The sequence below is a fragment of the Leucopleurus acutus genome (assembly GCF_964270905.1).
Source record: "Leucopleurus acutus genome assembly, chromosome: X".
Classification (NCBI taxonomy): domain Eukaryota; kingdom Metazoa; phylum Chordata; class Mammalia; order Artiodactyla; family Delphinidae; genus Leucopleurus; species Leucopleurus acutus.
This window is the reverse complement of record NC_139148.1, coordinates 13,482,239-13,498,751: the sequence shown is the minus strand read 5'-3', so window position 1 is coordinate 13,498,751 and position 16,513 is coordinate 13,482,239. Positions and strand designations below refer to the sequence as shown.

At 41.1% G+C, this 16,513-nt stretch overlaps 1 pseudogene across 1 annotated transcript in view; it reads left to right on the top strand.

The window, feature by feature from the left end:
• The window catches only part of LOC309978075 (transcription initiation factor TFIID subunit 9-like), a 51,534-nt pseudogene extending 43,953 nt beyond the window's left edge, over positions 1 to 7,581 (top strand). Inside the window, exon 2 of the transcript in view lies at positions 6,788 to 7,581. The product of the transcript in view is annotated as a transcription initiation factor TFIID subunit 9-like (transcript). The remainder of the gene's footprint in view (positions 1 to 6,787) is intronic.
• The last annotated feature ends 8,932 nt before the right edge of the window (positions 7,582 to 16,513 follow it).

The following is a 16,513-nucleotide window of genomic DNA, read 5'->3' as shown; positions in this document are numbered from 1 at the left end:
AAGTGCTCATGGAACATTCTCCAGGATAGATCATATCTTGGGTCACAAATCAAGCCTTGGTAAATTTAAGAAAATTGAAATCCTATCAAGTAACTTTTCGGACCACAATGCTATGAGACTAGATATCAATTACAGGAAAAAATCTGTAAAAAATGCAAACACATGGAGGGTAAACAATACACCGCTAAAAAACCAAGACATCACTGAAGAAATCAAAGAGGAACTCAAAAAATACCTAGAAACAAATGACAATGAAAACACACTGATGCAAAACCTATGGGATTCAGCATCAGCGGTTCTACAAGGGAACTTTATAGCAATACAACCCTACCTCAAGAAACAAGAAACATCTCAAATAAACAACTTAACCTTACACCTAAAGCAATTAGAGAAAGAAGAACAAAAAAACCCCAAAGTTAGCAGAAGGAAAGAAATCATAAAAATCAGATACAAATAAATGAAAAAGAAATGAAGGAAACAATAGCAGAGATCAATAAAACTAAAAGATGGTTCTTTGGGAAGATAAACAGAATTGATCAACCATTAGCCAGACTCATCAAGAAAAACCGGGAGAAGACTCAAGTCAACAGAATTAGAAATGAAAAAGGAGAACTAACAACTGACACTGCAGAAATACAAAGGATCATGAGACATTACTACAAGTAACTATATGCCAATAAAATGGACAACCTGGAAGAAACGTACAAATTCTTAGAAAAGCAACATCTTCCGAGACTGAACTAGGAAGAAACAGAAAATGTGAAGTTACCAATCACAAGCACTGAAGTTGAAACTGTGATTAAAAATCTTCCAACAAACAAAAGCCCAGGACCAGATGGCTTCACAGGCGAATTCAATCAAACATTTAGAAAAGAGCTAACACCTATCCTTCTCAAAGTCTTCCAAAATAGAGGAGATGGAGGGACACTCCCAAACTCATTCTATGAGGCCACCATCACCCTGATACCAAAACCAGACAAAGATGTCACAATGAAAGAAAACTACAGGCCAGTAACACTGATGAACATAGAGGCAAAAATCCTCAACAAAATACTAGCAAACAGAATCCAACAGCACATTAAAAGGATCATACACCATGATCAAGTGGGGTTTATCCCAGGAATGCAAGGATTCTTCAATATACACAAATCAATCAATGTGAAAAACCATATAAACAAATTGAAGGATGAAAACCATATGATCATCTCAATAGATGCAGAAAAAGCTTTTGACCAAATTCAACACCCATTTATGATAACACCCCTCCAGAAATTAGGCATAGAGAGAACTTTCCTCAACATAATAAAGGGCATATATGACAAACCCACAGCCAAGAATCTTCTCAATGGTGAGAAACTGAAACCATTTCCACTAACATCAGGAACAAGACAAGGTTGCCCACTGTCACCACTATTATTCAACGTAGTTTTGGAAGTTTTAGCTACAGCAATCAGAGAAGGAAAAGAAATAAAAGGAATCCAAATCAGAAAAGAAGAAGTAAAACTGTCACTGCTTGCAGATGACATGACACTAGACATAGAGAATCCTAAAGATGCTACCATAAAACTACTAGAGCTAATCAGTGAATTTGGTAAAGTCGTAGGATACAAAATTAATGCACAGAAATCTCTTGCATTCCTGTACACTAATGATGAAAAATCTGAAAGAGAAATTAAGGAAACACTCCCCTTTACCAGTGCAACAAAAAGAATAAAATACCTAGGAATAAACCTACCTAAGGAGACAAAAGACTTATATGCAGAAAACTATTAGATATTGATGAAAGACATTAAAGACAATACAAACAGATGGAGAGATATACCATGTTCTCGGATTGGAAGAATCAACATTGTGAAAATGACTCTACTACCCAAAGCAATCTACAGATTCAATGCAGTCCCTATCAAACTACCAGTGGCATTTTTCACAGAACTAGAACAAAAAATTTCACAATTTGTATGGAAACACAAAAGACCCCGAATAGCCAAAGTAATCTTGAGAAAGAAAAACGGGGCTGGAGGAATCAGGCTCCCTGACTTCAGACTATATGAGAAAACTACAGTAATCAAGACAGTATGGTACTGGCACAAAAACAGAAATATAGATCAATGGAACAGGATAGAAAGCCCAGAGATAAACCCATGCACATATGGTCACCTTATCTTTGATAAAGGAGGCAAGAATATACAGTGGAGAAAAGACAGCCTCTTCAATAAGTGGTGCTGGGAAAACTGGACAGCTACATGTAAAAGAATGAAATTAGAACACTCCCTAACACCGTATACAAAACTAAACTCAAAATAGATTAAAGACCTAAATGTAAGCCCAGACATTATAAAACTCTTAGAGGAAAACACAGACATAACACTCTATGACATAAATCACAGCAAGATCCTTTTTGACCCACCTCCTAGAGAAATGCAAATAAAAACAAAAATAAACAAATGGGACCTAATGAAACTTAAAAGCTTTTGCACAGCAAAGGAAACCATAAACAAGACAAAAAGAGAACCCTCAGGATGGGAGAAAGTATTTGCAAACGAAGTAACTGATAAAGGATTAATCTCCAAAGTATACAAGCATCTCATGCAGCTCAATATCAAAACAAACAAACAAAAAAAACCAATCCAAAAATGGGCAGAAGACCTAAACAGACATTTCCCCAAAGAAGATATACAGATTGCCAACAAACACATGAAAGGATGCTCAACATCACTAAACATTAGCAAAATGCAAATCAAAACTACAATGAGGTATCACCTCACACTAGTCAGAATGGCCATCATCAAAAAATCTACAAGCAATAAATGCTGGAGAGGGTGTGGAGTAAAGGGAACCCTCTTGCACTGTTGGTGGGAATGTAAATTGATACAACCACTATGGAGGTTCCTTAAAAAACTAAAAAATAGAACTGCCATACGACCCAGCAATCCCACTACTGGGCATGTACCCTGAGAAAACCAAAATTCAAAAAGAATCATGTATCACAATGTTCATTGCAGCACCTTTTACAATAGCCAGGACATGGAATCAGCCTAAGTGTCGATCGACAGATGAATGGATAAAGAAGATGTGGCACATATATACAATGGAATATTACTCAGCCATAAAAAGAAACGAAATTGAATTATTTGTAGTGAGCTGGATGGACCTAGAGTCTGTCATACAGAGTGAAGTCAGTCAGAAAGAGAAAAACAAATACCATATGCTAACACATATATATGGAATTTAAGGAAAAAAAAAAAGGTCATGAAGAACCTAGGGGTAAGACAGGAATAAAGACACAGACCTACTAGAGAATGGACTTGAGGATATGGGGAGGGGGAAGGGTAAGCTGGGACAAAGTGAGAGAGTGGCATGGAGATGTATACACTACCAAATGTAAAACAGATAGCTAGTGGGAAGCAGCCACATAGCCCAGGGAGATCAGCTCGGTGCTTTGTGACCACAAAGCAAAGGAGTGGGATAGGGAGGGTGGGAGGGAGACGCAAGAGGGAGGGGATATGGGGATATATGTATAGGTATAGCTGATTCACTTTGTTATACAGCAGAAACTAACACACCATCGTAAAGCAATTATACTCCAATAAAGATGTTAAAAAAATTTTTAAGTTTAAAAAAAAGAAGAGATGAATGAATAAAGAGGATGTGGTATATATATACAATGGAATACTACTCAGCCATAAAAAAGAATGAAATTTTGCCGTTTGCAACAACATGGATGGGCTTGGAGGATATTGTGTTAAGTGAAATAAGTCAGACAGAGAAAGACAAATACTATATAATATCACTTATATATGGAACCAAAACAATAAAATGAACTAGTGAACTTAACAAAAAAGAGGCAGACATATATAGAGAACAAAGAGTGGTTACCAGTAGGGAGAGGGAAGAAGGGAGGGACAAGATAGGGGTAGGGGATTAATAGGTGTAAACTACTAAGGAGTATAAGATAAATAAGTTACAAGGATATATTGTACAGCACAGGGAATATAGCCAATATTTTATAATAACTATAAATGGAATATACCCTCCAAAAATTGTGAACCACTATGTTGTACACCTGAAACTTAAATAATATTGTAAATGAACTATACTTCAATAAAAAAAGAAAAAATACATATGTGAAATGGAAAACCCAGCTTTGCAGATTGATAAGGTGATAGATGGCAATACCAGGTGTTAAATCAACTGAAAGTTGTTGACTCAGATAAATATCACACACACACAAAAATATATTCTGCTCTATTCGAAATCCTGTTGTCTCCACTAAATAGCTGTGATCTTGCACAAGTTGCTAGAATTGGGAAAAGTAGTGATATCAATTATAGCAGCAGTAAAATTATTAGTTTACTAATAATATTAATGTTTAATAAAAATATTTGCCTCAAACAGATGAAGTGTGCCTGTTGTAGACAGCATATCATGGATCATTTTTCAAATATCCATTCTGCCAATCTCTGCCTTTTGATTGTTTAATCCACTTATATTTTATAATATAGGATCTACATCTACCATTTTGTTACTTGTTTTCTAAATACATGAACTATGTCTTTTTTGTTCCTATATTCCTCCATTACTGCCTTCTCTTGTGTTAAATACATATATTTAGTGTACCATTTTAATTCTCTTTTTATTTCTTTTATTATATTTTTTAGCTATTTTCTTAGCAAATGCCCTGGGGATTATAATTAACATCTTAACGTCCAATTGCCAAAGATAAAACAATTTGAACAACAAAATAACTAATGATAGCATTGGATTTTAACCCAATAAATAATATCCATGAGTCCATACTGAAATAAATGATTGATTTGCATTTCGCTAATAATTAGTGATGTGGAGCATCTTTTCATGTGTTTGTTGGCCATCTGTATGTCTTCTTTGGAGAAATGTCTATTTAGTTCTTCTGCGCATTTTTGGTTTGGGTTGTTTGTTTTTTTGACATTGAGCTGCATGAGCTGTTTGTATATTTTGGAGATTACACCCTTGTCAGTTGCTTCATTTGCAAATATTTTCTCCCATTCTGAGGGTTGTCTTTTCGTTTTGTTTATGGTTTCCTTTGTTGTGTAAAAGCTTTTAAGTTTCATTAGGTCCCATTTGCTTATTTTTGTCTTTATTTTCATTACTCTAGTAGGTGGGTCAAAAAAGATACTGCTGCGATTTATGTCAAGGAGTGTTCTATGTTTTCCTCTAAGAGTTTTATAGTGTCTGGGCTTACATTTAGGTCTTTAATCCATTTTGAGTTTATTTTTGTATACGGTGTTAGGGAGTGTTCTAATTTCATTCTTTTACATGTAGCTGTCCAGTTTTCCCAGCACCACTTATTGAAGAGGCTGTCTTTTCTCCACTGTATATTCTTGCCTCCTTTATCAAAGATAAGGTGACCATATGTGCGTGGGTTTATCTCTGGGCTTTCTATCCTGTTCCATTGATCTATATTTCTGTTTTTGTGCCAGTACCATACTGTCTTGATTACTGTAGCTTTGTAGTATAGTCTGAAGTCTGGGAGCCTGATTCCTCCAGCTCTGTTTTTCTTTCTCAAGATTGCTTTGGCTATTCGGGGTCTTAACACAACATTGTAAGCAACTATACTCCAATAAAAGTTAATTTTAAAAAATGAATAAAGGGAGAAAAAATGATTGAATAATAAATGGGGATGAAGAAGCAAATATTCCATACAGAAGAATTTCAATTAATTTCATATGCAGAAAGAACGAGAGAAAGAGAAAATCACCCTTAGTACACCACAGCAATATCTGCTGCAGGCAAGATTCATTGATGTGTATGCATATGTCAAATTCATCCAATTGTACACTTTACATATGTGCAGTTTCTTGTATGTCAATTATACCTTAATATCACTGGAAAATGTATTAATCTAATGCATGCTATTCTCCAGTGAAAAGTTCATTTGGTGCCTCACTCAACTAGAGAAGGTAACCTTCTGTAGGCAGAGGAAGTGTTCCAATACTTATAGCTCAGGTACCAGAGCATATCCAGGCTCTTTTGGTGGTCTGCCCTTATGCCCACACCCTTACCACTTCCCACTTCCAACAGCCAGCAACTGCGTTTGCCTGATGGATTTCTCTAGCTACTGAAGCCTAGTTTGCCTGCCATATGTCAGGCCAAAAGTGCCAGGAAATCAATGGCCCCAGAGGAACTGCCTTCAACCAGTGACTGCTGGGAACTGATTGGTATATAAATATCCCAGCTTCCTCAACCCTTGGTTGGAGTAACTGAAATGCGTGTTCCACACCATTTTCCAGAATTCCACAACAAGATTATGCTCTCCAATTGCCTACAGAAGTACCTGATAATGTATCTTTTATTGGCTGCCTTCCCATACTTGTCTCACTTCCTCACTTCCCTACTGGCATTTGCTTTACTTCCAAATAAACTACTTGCACTTGAATCCTTGTCTCAGGACTGGCTTCTGGGGGTACCCAAACTAAGAGAAATATGTAGTGGGCACCTTTAGTGAATAATGAGCATCTCTTAGAAATCTTGCTAACGAACATACTCCTCTTGAATAGCAAAGCTACCAAGAACTTCAAGAGCCTAAAATTTGGCCCCTCCCTGTCACGTGCAGGGTGCATGTGCAGAGGCGTCCTGAGCAAGCGCAGTGAGGACCATGTTGCTTTGGAACATCCTGCTCACCGGTACAACAGGGATTGGGAAAACCGCACTAGGCAAAGAACTTCCATCAAGATCAGGACTGAAATATGTTACTGTGGGTGATTTAGTTCGAGAAGTCTGATCACCGTATATCACGGAGTCTGGCAAGATGGCTTCTCCCAAGAGCATGCCGCAAGATACACAGATGATGGCACAAATCCTGAAGGATACGGGGATTACAGAAGATGAGCCAAGAGTTATAAATCAGATGTTGGAGTTTGCATTCCGATATGTAACCACAATTCTATATGATGCAAAAATTTATTCAAGTCATGCTAAGAAAGCTACTGTTGATGCAGATGATGTGCGACTGGCAATCCAGTGTCGTGCTGACCATTTACCTCTCTTCCCCACAAGAGATTTTTTATCAGATATTGCAAGGCAAAGAAATCAAATCCCTTTGCCATTGATGAAGCTATATTCAGGCCCTAGACTGCCACCTGATAGATATTGTTTGACTGCTCCAAATTATAGATTTAAGTAAGTCTTTACCACAAAAAGTACCTACTTCTGCGGGAAGAATAACAGTTCCGCAGTTAAGTGTTGCTTCAGTTACTAGCAGACGAAATACTCCCCCACATGGCCCACCAACCCAACAAACCATGTCTGTGTCAACTACAGGAGGGACTCCAGTCAACCTCAGAGGTTTACAGTACAGATGCCCACTTCAAAATCTCCATCTGTAAAAGCATCAATTCCTGCAACATCAGTAGTTCAGAATGTTCTAATTACTCCTTCATGAAATTAGGTTCAAAATCATTTTCATTACAACTAACATGGTGTCATCACAAATACTGCCAATGAATCATCAAATGCATTGAAAAGAAAATGTGAAGATTATGACATGACTATGATAATTTGCAATCTAGCTTTGATGCATGTAATATGTATACTTGGTTTTGAATCCATTGCACTGAGATTAAACATGCGTGCTGGCTGTTTCCAAGTTGTGTTTTAAAAAAACAGTATTTAATGAGTAAATATGGTTACCATATTTTTCATCTGAGATGTTGTGTTGGACTTTAATAGGATTAGAGACGGGTTTTCGTCAGCCTTTAAGTGTAAAAAATAACTTGTAATTCATCAGTTTGGGGAAAAAAAGAAAAAGAACCTAAAATTTGTGGGGGGTTTTAAAATTTATTTAATTTATATATATGTATTTTTTTGGCTGTGTTGTGTCTTCGTTGCTGCGCACGGGCTTTCTCTAGCTGCGGCATGCAGGGATCTACTCTTCATTGCAGTGCTCAGGCTTCTCACTGAGGTGGCTTCTCTTGTTGTGGAGCACGGGCTCTAGGCGCATGGGCTTCAGTAGTTGTGTCACGCGGGCTCAGTAGTTGTGGCTCGCAGGCTCTAGAGCACAGGCTCAGCAGTTGTGCACGGGCTTAGCTGCTCCACGGCATGTGGGATCTTCCTGGACCAGGACTCGAACCTGTGCCCCCTGCATTGGCAGGCAGATTCTTAACCACTGCGCCACCAGGGAAGCCCCAAATTTGTGTTTTTTTCAGCCTACGATATGTTTATAATTACTGTCTATAAAACCAGTGTGATTAAAAATAAGCAATAATATATGCAACTGACTTAGAGTTGATTTGCTCCTCACCGTTTCTGACGGAGAACTCAGGCAATGTTGGCCATCACTCAGTTTATTCTCAGCCTAACAGTATATATTTGTCTATTTGTCAGCAACTCTTCACCCCCGGAGTTTTTGTTTTTGTGATCCCTTACTCATTTGTTTTCATAAGATACATGAGAAGAAAAGACGAAAGCAAGCTCATTGCACAAAACTGCAGCTTTTTAAGGCGATTACTTATCCTAATGAGAGGGGGTGCTGAGCTCAAGGCTTGAACACAGTGGTTTTGACAGTGAACAATTTGCATCACGCATTAACGTGGCAATTACAAGCCTTGAGAAATCTAGATACTGGAAATGAAATGGTTCTGGAAATAGCAGCAGCTGACATGGTTACTTAACACCTCTGAGGGGAGAATGTTGGTAACTGTGATAGACTGCAAAAATTGCCCCAATTCTTTACCCTTCCCCGTTTCAATATTCTCTTTGCAAAGTAACTTTGCAGTGTTCTGCTGTGCCTTGTGGCTCAGCCATGTGGCTTACTTTAGGACACCCAGACAGAGACGAACAAGACACAAGCAGAGGCTTGAAAAGAGCTTCCATGATTGGACTGGCTCGCTCCTGCCTTCTGCCAACACCATGAGAACATGCGCAGGATGGCCTGCTGGTAGATAAGAGACGTGTGGAGCACAGCTGAGTAACCTCACTCATTTTAGCCAAGGCCATCATGGACCAGCTGACAGTCAGCTAATCGCCAGATAATGTGAGTGAGCTCAGGCAAGACCAGAGATACTGCCCAGCTGAGCCCAGCTTAAATCACCAACCCTCAGACACATTAAATTTTTAGTTAATATTTTAAGCCACTGAGTTTCACCGTGATTTGTTACACAGCATTTTGATGGAGACAGATAATTAATACAGTAAGGATGGAGACTGAGGAGTATATCCTTTCTTGGGCAATAAACCCCAAAATTCACATCAAATGGGTAAATTCAGCATGTCATCTGAATACTCATAAATACCTAGATAAGTGATGGATGGATTCTAAAACACCCAGGTCAGCGGGTGCAAACCGGTTGCCCACCATCCATAGAGATGCGATCCTATGCCATGATGAAACCATGATTTCTTGTCTTCTTTTAAGCCAGCAAGAATAATTGAGTCTATATTAGAGAGCTTACCTCCATTCGTTTAAACTTCTTTCACTGCTACGAATAGGATGTAAAAGCTAAAGCTAAAACCTGGGATCAGGAAAACTAGACTCTGTATCACAGGGTTCAGTCAGAGAAACAGAACCATGAGGAGTGGCGTAGAGTAGGAATTTATCATAGGGATTTGGCCTTGGGCAACTATGGGAGGAAGTGAGACGGTCTCGGTTTGGTTGCTTCTTCTGTGCCTGGTACAGAGCCTGGGATCGGGTAGGCATGAGGGAGGAGAGAATGGGGCCACTGGAACTGGCAAGGAACAAACTGGAACTTGCATTGATCTCCAAGCCTCCAGCCGCGATGCTTTGGGTGACGAGCAGGAGAAGCTGGTGCTCTTGCCACGAAGCCACACTGACATCTGACCCAGGATTTGGAGAAGCTGAGGAAAGAGATCCCGCGGTAGCTTAATTGTGAACCTGACTGCTGCTCTGGAAACAAGAGCAGGAGATCCAGCAAAATGTGCACTCACTGTTAAGAGGGCCTGACCCATGCTGAGTTTCTGAAAGCGAACATGGCGACTGCTTCACTTCCCCTTTGCAAACCTCCTGCAAACGTCTCCTGTGACCAACTCTAACTAGAAACATACAAGGAAGGGAACTCTGAGAAATGTAGTACCAGCTTCTAGCCAAGTCGACACATCACAAAGCCACCACATCTTGACACTTATTTGAACAAGTGAAAACTTGGCTGGAAATCAGGAGGCCAGCTATTATAACCTAAGCTTTCAATTTCTGGATGAAAACTAGAGAGACAAGAGCCATCCAATTCATCCTGTGTGTCTCAGGAAGCTTTTGACTGCAAGTGAGTCAAACCGGCTTAAACGTAGGGAGACTTCTTGTCTCACATGAGAAGTTCAAAGGTAGTGTGGTTTCAGAGAAGGCCAATTAACGGCTCAATGATTCCATCAGCATCCTTTCCATCTTCTTGTTCACCATCCTTAGCATGTTGGGTTTGTCCTCAGGTTTGTCTCTTCATGGTCGCAAGGTGTCTGAAGCAGTTACAACCATCACACCCTCACACACTAACATTCAAAAGTGTCTGTTTTTGACTTGTGAGGAAACCTTTCCAAGAAGTCTCCCTAGCAGACCTGTCTTGACATCCCATGGGACGGACTGGCCATATGTCCACCTTAAACCAATCACTGGCAAGGGGAATGGGATTATAAAAAGTTCGCTTCTTAGACTATGATTATCTCCTTGCCACTTTTTCTCTCATTTTGGTTATCTGCTTATGACATATGCTTCAAAGTACAATTATTAGGTCAAAAGGTATGACAGTACTTTTTAATTTTAAAAATGTAAATCTAAACCAGCCCTGTTATTGTCTTCATTCTTCCTTCCTGAGTTCATCATTGGAGTGTTTATATACTGAGCCAACCAGCGTCTCAATGGTTTAGCCTCCCGTGAATCATATGGCTACCCATGACCTGAACCAAACTGGGTTTCTATCAGCAAAGAACAACAGGAAAGACGGGCGGGCAGTGGCTTTTTGTGTGCCTATCCATTCACCCGGCATTTACTTTACACCTGCAACTGTATCAGGGGCACCAGCTATGAACGCTCCACGAATAACATACAGGGAAGGGGGACGAATCTCTTCTTGGCCCAGAGAAATAAAATGTGAGCATCATGTAAGTTCTGGAGCGAAGCTTTAAAATAGGCAAATGAAATGGCCAACAAACCCGTAAAAAAGATGCTCGATATATAATTAGTTATTAGGGAGATGCAAATCAAAACCACAATGAGGTACCACTTTATATGCACTAGGCTTTCCCAAAAACCAGGGTAAATAAGTGTTGGTAAGGTTGTGGAGAAACTGAAACCCTCATACACTGCCGGAGGGAAGGAAAATGGTACAGTTGCTGTGGAAAACCGTTTGGCAGGCCCTCAAAAAGTGAAACAGAATTATCATGACCTAGCAACTCTACTCCTAAGCATGTACCCCCCGCCACCAAATACAAATACTTGTCCACACAAAAACTCATTCACAAATAATTCATATCAGCAGTACTGATAATATGAAAAATATGGAAACAACCCAAATGCCCATCAATGAAGGACTAGATAAACCAACTGTGGTCTACCAGGTATACAACGGAACGTTAGCCATAAAAAAGAACGAAGTCCTGATGCATGCTACAGTACAGATGAACCTTGAAAACATTGTGTTAAGTGAAAGGAAGGTCACCTACTATATGATTCCATCTACATGAAATGTCCAGAACAGGCAAATCCAGGGAGGCAGAAAGCAGCTTAGTGGTTGCCTGGGGTTGGGGGAGGGGGAATGGGCTATGACTGCTCAATTAAACCCCATTTAAAGTATGGGGTTTCCTTTTGGGGTGACGAGAACGTTTTGTAACTAGATAAAGGTGGTGGTTGGAGAACATTGTGAATGTACTGCCACTGAATTCTTCACTTTAAAATGGTGAATTTGATGTTATGTGAACTTTATGTCAATTTTTTTAAATCTAAAAAGTAATAGACACATGAGAGAAAATAGCTTTTCCCACCTTATTGTTAAGAATACAGTGGTTGGGACTGCTAAAGCCACCCTGAGGTCAGGAAGAGACAAGTCTGAGGAATTACAACCTTCTAAAGACGGCAGAGCAAAAAGATGGAAGGAACCTGAGTTGTGGATAGGTTGTCAAGCCACTTAATTGATCTGCCGCAAAACCACTCTTGCTTAGGACTTTTTATTTTGTAAGATAATAAATTCCACTATTAAGATGTCCTAGGGATGGGATATTTGCCAAATGCTTTCATTTTTTTCTCTTTTATTTATATTTGCTGCCTGGAAGCTGGCAGGCTTCTGGAGATTTCCCTGAATGATTCCAGATACTCCCATAATCATTTTCCGGCAACTCAGCTTTTGAAAACACTCCTTTTCTATTTACCTGCAGAAACCAGACATGTACCATTCCTGCTGTTATAAAAGTCAAGCCCTGTGAACGTAACCACTTACAGAACCTAACCATTCCAGCCCTCCCAGAAACAGAGACCAAGGTAGGACAGAACACAGGTGCATCACGTCCAGATCCTATCTGTAGTCCACAGGCACTTGAGATTCCCCAGTCAGGAGGAACCTGACCTTCAACAGAATGGATCTCTCTCTTTTTAGTCCCAATCTCACGTCAATTAATTTCAGTGTTTCCGTATACGCTGTGGGGGCCTCTTCCCAGGCCCACCACTATACGTGTACGCGCATGCACAGGTGCACAGCTCCTCATACCATGCTCCTGGAGAAATGGTTTTTACCTGAAAAATCACTCAGAAATCAAAATGCCACGAATCCCTCAACGTAGTACTACCTCAGCTTCCCCCAGCCCTCCCAAGAAAACCACCTTGGGTGGAAGTGGAAAAGAGGTAGGAGGCAGCTTTCCACTTCCTGCCTCTGCCCCACACTGGAGCCATGAAGAAGGTAGCGATCCTCTGGGATACTGGAGATACGGCTGTGGGGGGGGGGTCCCATGTCGGCAGCCACAGCTGCCATCAGCAGGAGCCATGGCAGGGTCTCTTTTATGCTCTCCAAGGTGTTTTGTATGAAGAACTCAACTGATGTCTGTTGACTTAAGTTTTGTGTCAGTATCACAGTTGTCACAAATCCCAACCGTGACTTACGTGATGCCGTCTGTACAGCTGACAAAATGCTTCCACGTGCATCGTGTTATTTAATGGGGGCTACAGTTCCTTAAGGTGGGTCTTCTCGTCTCCACTTTGTGATAGGAAGCCAAGGAGAAGTTAGGAGAGGTGAATGTCACACAGCCACAGCCTGGAAGTGATCAGCAAACCTCCGGCCCAGGCCTTCTGATCCCAGATCTCTTGCTCTTTCTCTTTCTGTTCTGTGTTGTGGACATCTGGGGCCCAGGAGCCAGTACTTGGCCCTAGGGTCCTCCTCTGGAAGACGTGGGAGTCTCCAGGGACTCCTAACTCCCACCCCACACAGTTCAGGCATCTGATGCTCACTTTCCTAATGTCATTGTTACAGCATATATTTATAACTGTGCTAAGAAATGCTGCTTTCGTGGCCAGGCTCACGAACTGGGGAGTAAATAATAACCCTGCAGGACTGATGTAGATAGGAACAGAATCTCCTCTAGAAACCCACTAGAAGAACCCATTGTACCTCTATGACCTTTTTTTAAACTGTTCAAGACAGTCTCATAAAAACTATGAATGCTGGGAGAGGTCAGAAAGGGCTTTTTATGTTTTGGCCTCTCCCCTGTCCCTTCCTACTCCAAACCCAGGAAATTCTTGGTAGAATAAGGACTTTGTATTAGTTTCCTATCACTGCTGTAACAAATTCCGACAAATTTAGTGTTTTCAAACAACATACATTTCTTATATTACACTTCTGGAAATCAGATATCTGGGTGGAGCATGGCTCAAGTGAGTCTTCTGCTTAGCGTTTCTCAAAAACAAAATCAAGGTGTTGGCAGGGCTGTATTCCTTTCTGGAGGCTCTGGGGATGAATCTGCTTCCGTGCACATTCAAGGTGTTGGCAGAATCAGTTCCTTGTGACTACAGGGCTGATGTCCTGTTTCCTTGCTGGCTGTCAAGCTAGAAGCCTCTCTCAATTTCTTTGGCCGCCTGCATTCCTCATCACGTTGCCCCTTCCACCTGCAAGTCCTTCTCATGCTTCACATCTCTCTGTCCTCCTCTTCTGCATTTAAGAGCTTATGTGACCATACTGGGCCTGTTGGATAATTCCCCTACTTTAAAGTCAGCTGATTAGCAACCATAATTACATCGGCAAAGTCCCCTTTACCACGTAACATAACTACAGGAGTAATACCACAGGGCTAGGATCCTTGGGGCCAAAATTCTGCTTAGCACGATCCACCCTCTGGTGGCCCCCATGACTCCCATCCATTCCACATGCATCCATTCCTCATGGCCTCCTAGTCCAGATTTCTACTCAGTTTTTCTATGGTATTTAGGCTTTCTCTGTAATTGTCCTTAATCCTTCTGAGCCCCCACCAGCATCCTTTAATATCCGTATTTCTACTAAGAGTCTGTTCAAGGAAATCTAGGCTTTTCTCTATCATGCTGCCATGTCCTAAGTAAGTTACTTCACTTCTCAGGGTTAAAAACTTCCTCATCTGCATAATAATTCTAGTTTTAAATTTTAGGAGAGAGAATACTCCACAGAATGACCTTAATCATCTTCTGATGGGCTTCGGATTTCAGCCATTACCAGGCTCCACAAGAAGAATGTCATCAAATGACCCAGTGGTCACATTTTGGCCAGTTCGAAGAAGGGGAGAGCAGTTTGGCCAAGCTGTTTGCCCATCTTGAAACCAGGGCTTTGGGGCTCTGAGATGATCTCTGAGATAGGAGCTCCTGTGTCTTCTACTTCCCAACACTGGACACAATGCCAAGGCCTGACAACCACCAACTGTCAATTTTTAATTTAACGAACACATGTCTAACGCTTACTAGGCACTATTCTAAGTGCTTTATATTTATATTAACATATAGGCACTATTACTGGTAACTTATGGATGAGGAAGTGAGGCACAGAGAAGCAAGTAACTTACTTAAGATCACACAGTTATTAAGAGACAGAGCCAGACATGAAAAGATGCTCAACACTGCAAATTATTAATTAGAGAAATGCAAATCAAAACTACACTGAGGGCTTTCCCTGGTGGCACAGTGGTTAAGAATCCGCCTGCCAATGCAGGGGACTCGGATTCAAGCCCTGGTACAGGAAGATCCCACATGCCGCGGAGCCACTAACTGAGTGCACCACAACTACTGAGCCTGTGCTCCAGAGCCCACGAGCCACAACTATTGAGCCCAAAGTGCTGCAACTACTGAAGCCTCGCACCTAAAGCCCGTGCTCCACAACAACAGAAGCCACTGCAACGAGAAGCCTGAGCACCGCAATGAAGAGTAGCCCCCACTCGCCACAACTAGAGAAAGCCCGCGCGCAGCAACGAAGACCCAGCGCAGCCATAAATAAATAAATATTTTCTTTAAAAAAATAAAACTACAGTGAGGTACCACCTCACACCAGTCAGAATGGCCATCATTAAAAAGTCTACAAACAACAAATGCTGGAGAGGGTGTGGAGAAAAGGTAACCCTCTTGCCCTGTTGGGAACGTAAATTGGTGCAGCCACTGTGGAAAACAGTATGGAAGCTCCTCAGAAAACAAAAAATAGAACTACCATACAATCCAGCAATCCCACTCCTGGGCATATATCCAGACAAACTATAATTCAAAAAGATACATGCACCCCTATGTTCATAGCAGCACTATTCACAATAGCCAAGACATGGAAATAACCTAAATGTCCATTGACAGATGAATGGATAAAGAAGACGTGGTATGTACATACAATGGAATACTATTCAGCCATAAAAAGAATGAAATAATGCCATTTGCAGCAACATGGATGGACCTAGAGATTATCATACTAGGTGAAGTAAGTCAGAAAGAGAAAGACAAATACCATATGATATCACTTATATGTGGAATCTAAAATATGACACAAATGAACCTAGCTATGAAACAGAAACAGACTCACAGACATAGAGGACAGACTTGTGGTTGCCAAGGGGGAGGAGGTTGGGGTTGGGGTTAGAGGAGTGACGGAGTGGGAGGTTGGGGTTAGCAGATGGAAGCTTTTATATACGGAAGGGATAAACAATAAGGGCCTACCATAGAGCACAGAGAACTATATTCAGTATCCTATGGTAGGGACTTCCCTGGTGGTGCAGTGGTTAAGAATCCACCTGCCAGTGCAGGGGACATGGGTTCGAGCCCTGGTCCGGGAAGATCCCACATGCCGCGGAGCAACCAAGCCCATGAGCCACAACTACTGAGCCCGTGCGCCACAACTACTGAGCCCGTGCTCTAGAGCCCGGGAGCCACAACTACTGAACCTACACACCACAACTACTGAAGTCCACGCGCCTAGAGCCCGTGCTCCACAACAAAAGAGAAGTCACTGCAATGAGAAGCCCGCACCCTGAAACAAAGAGTAGCCCCCGCTCACCACAACTAGAGAAAGCCCGCACGCAGCAATGAAGACCCAATGCAGCCAAAAATAAGTAA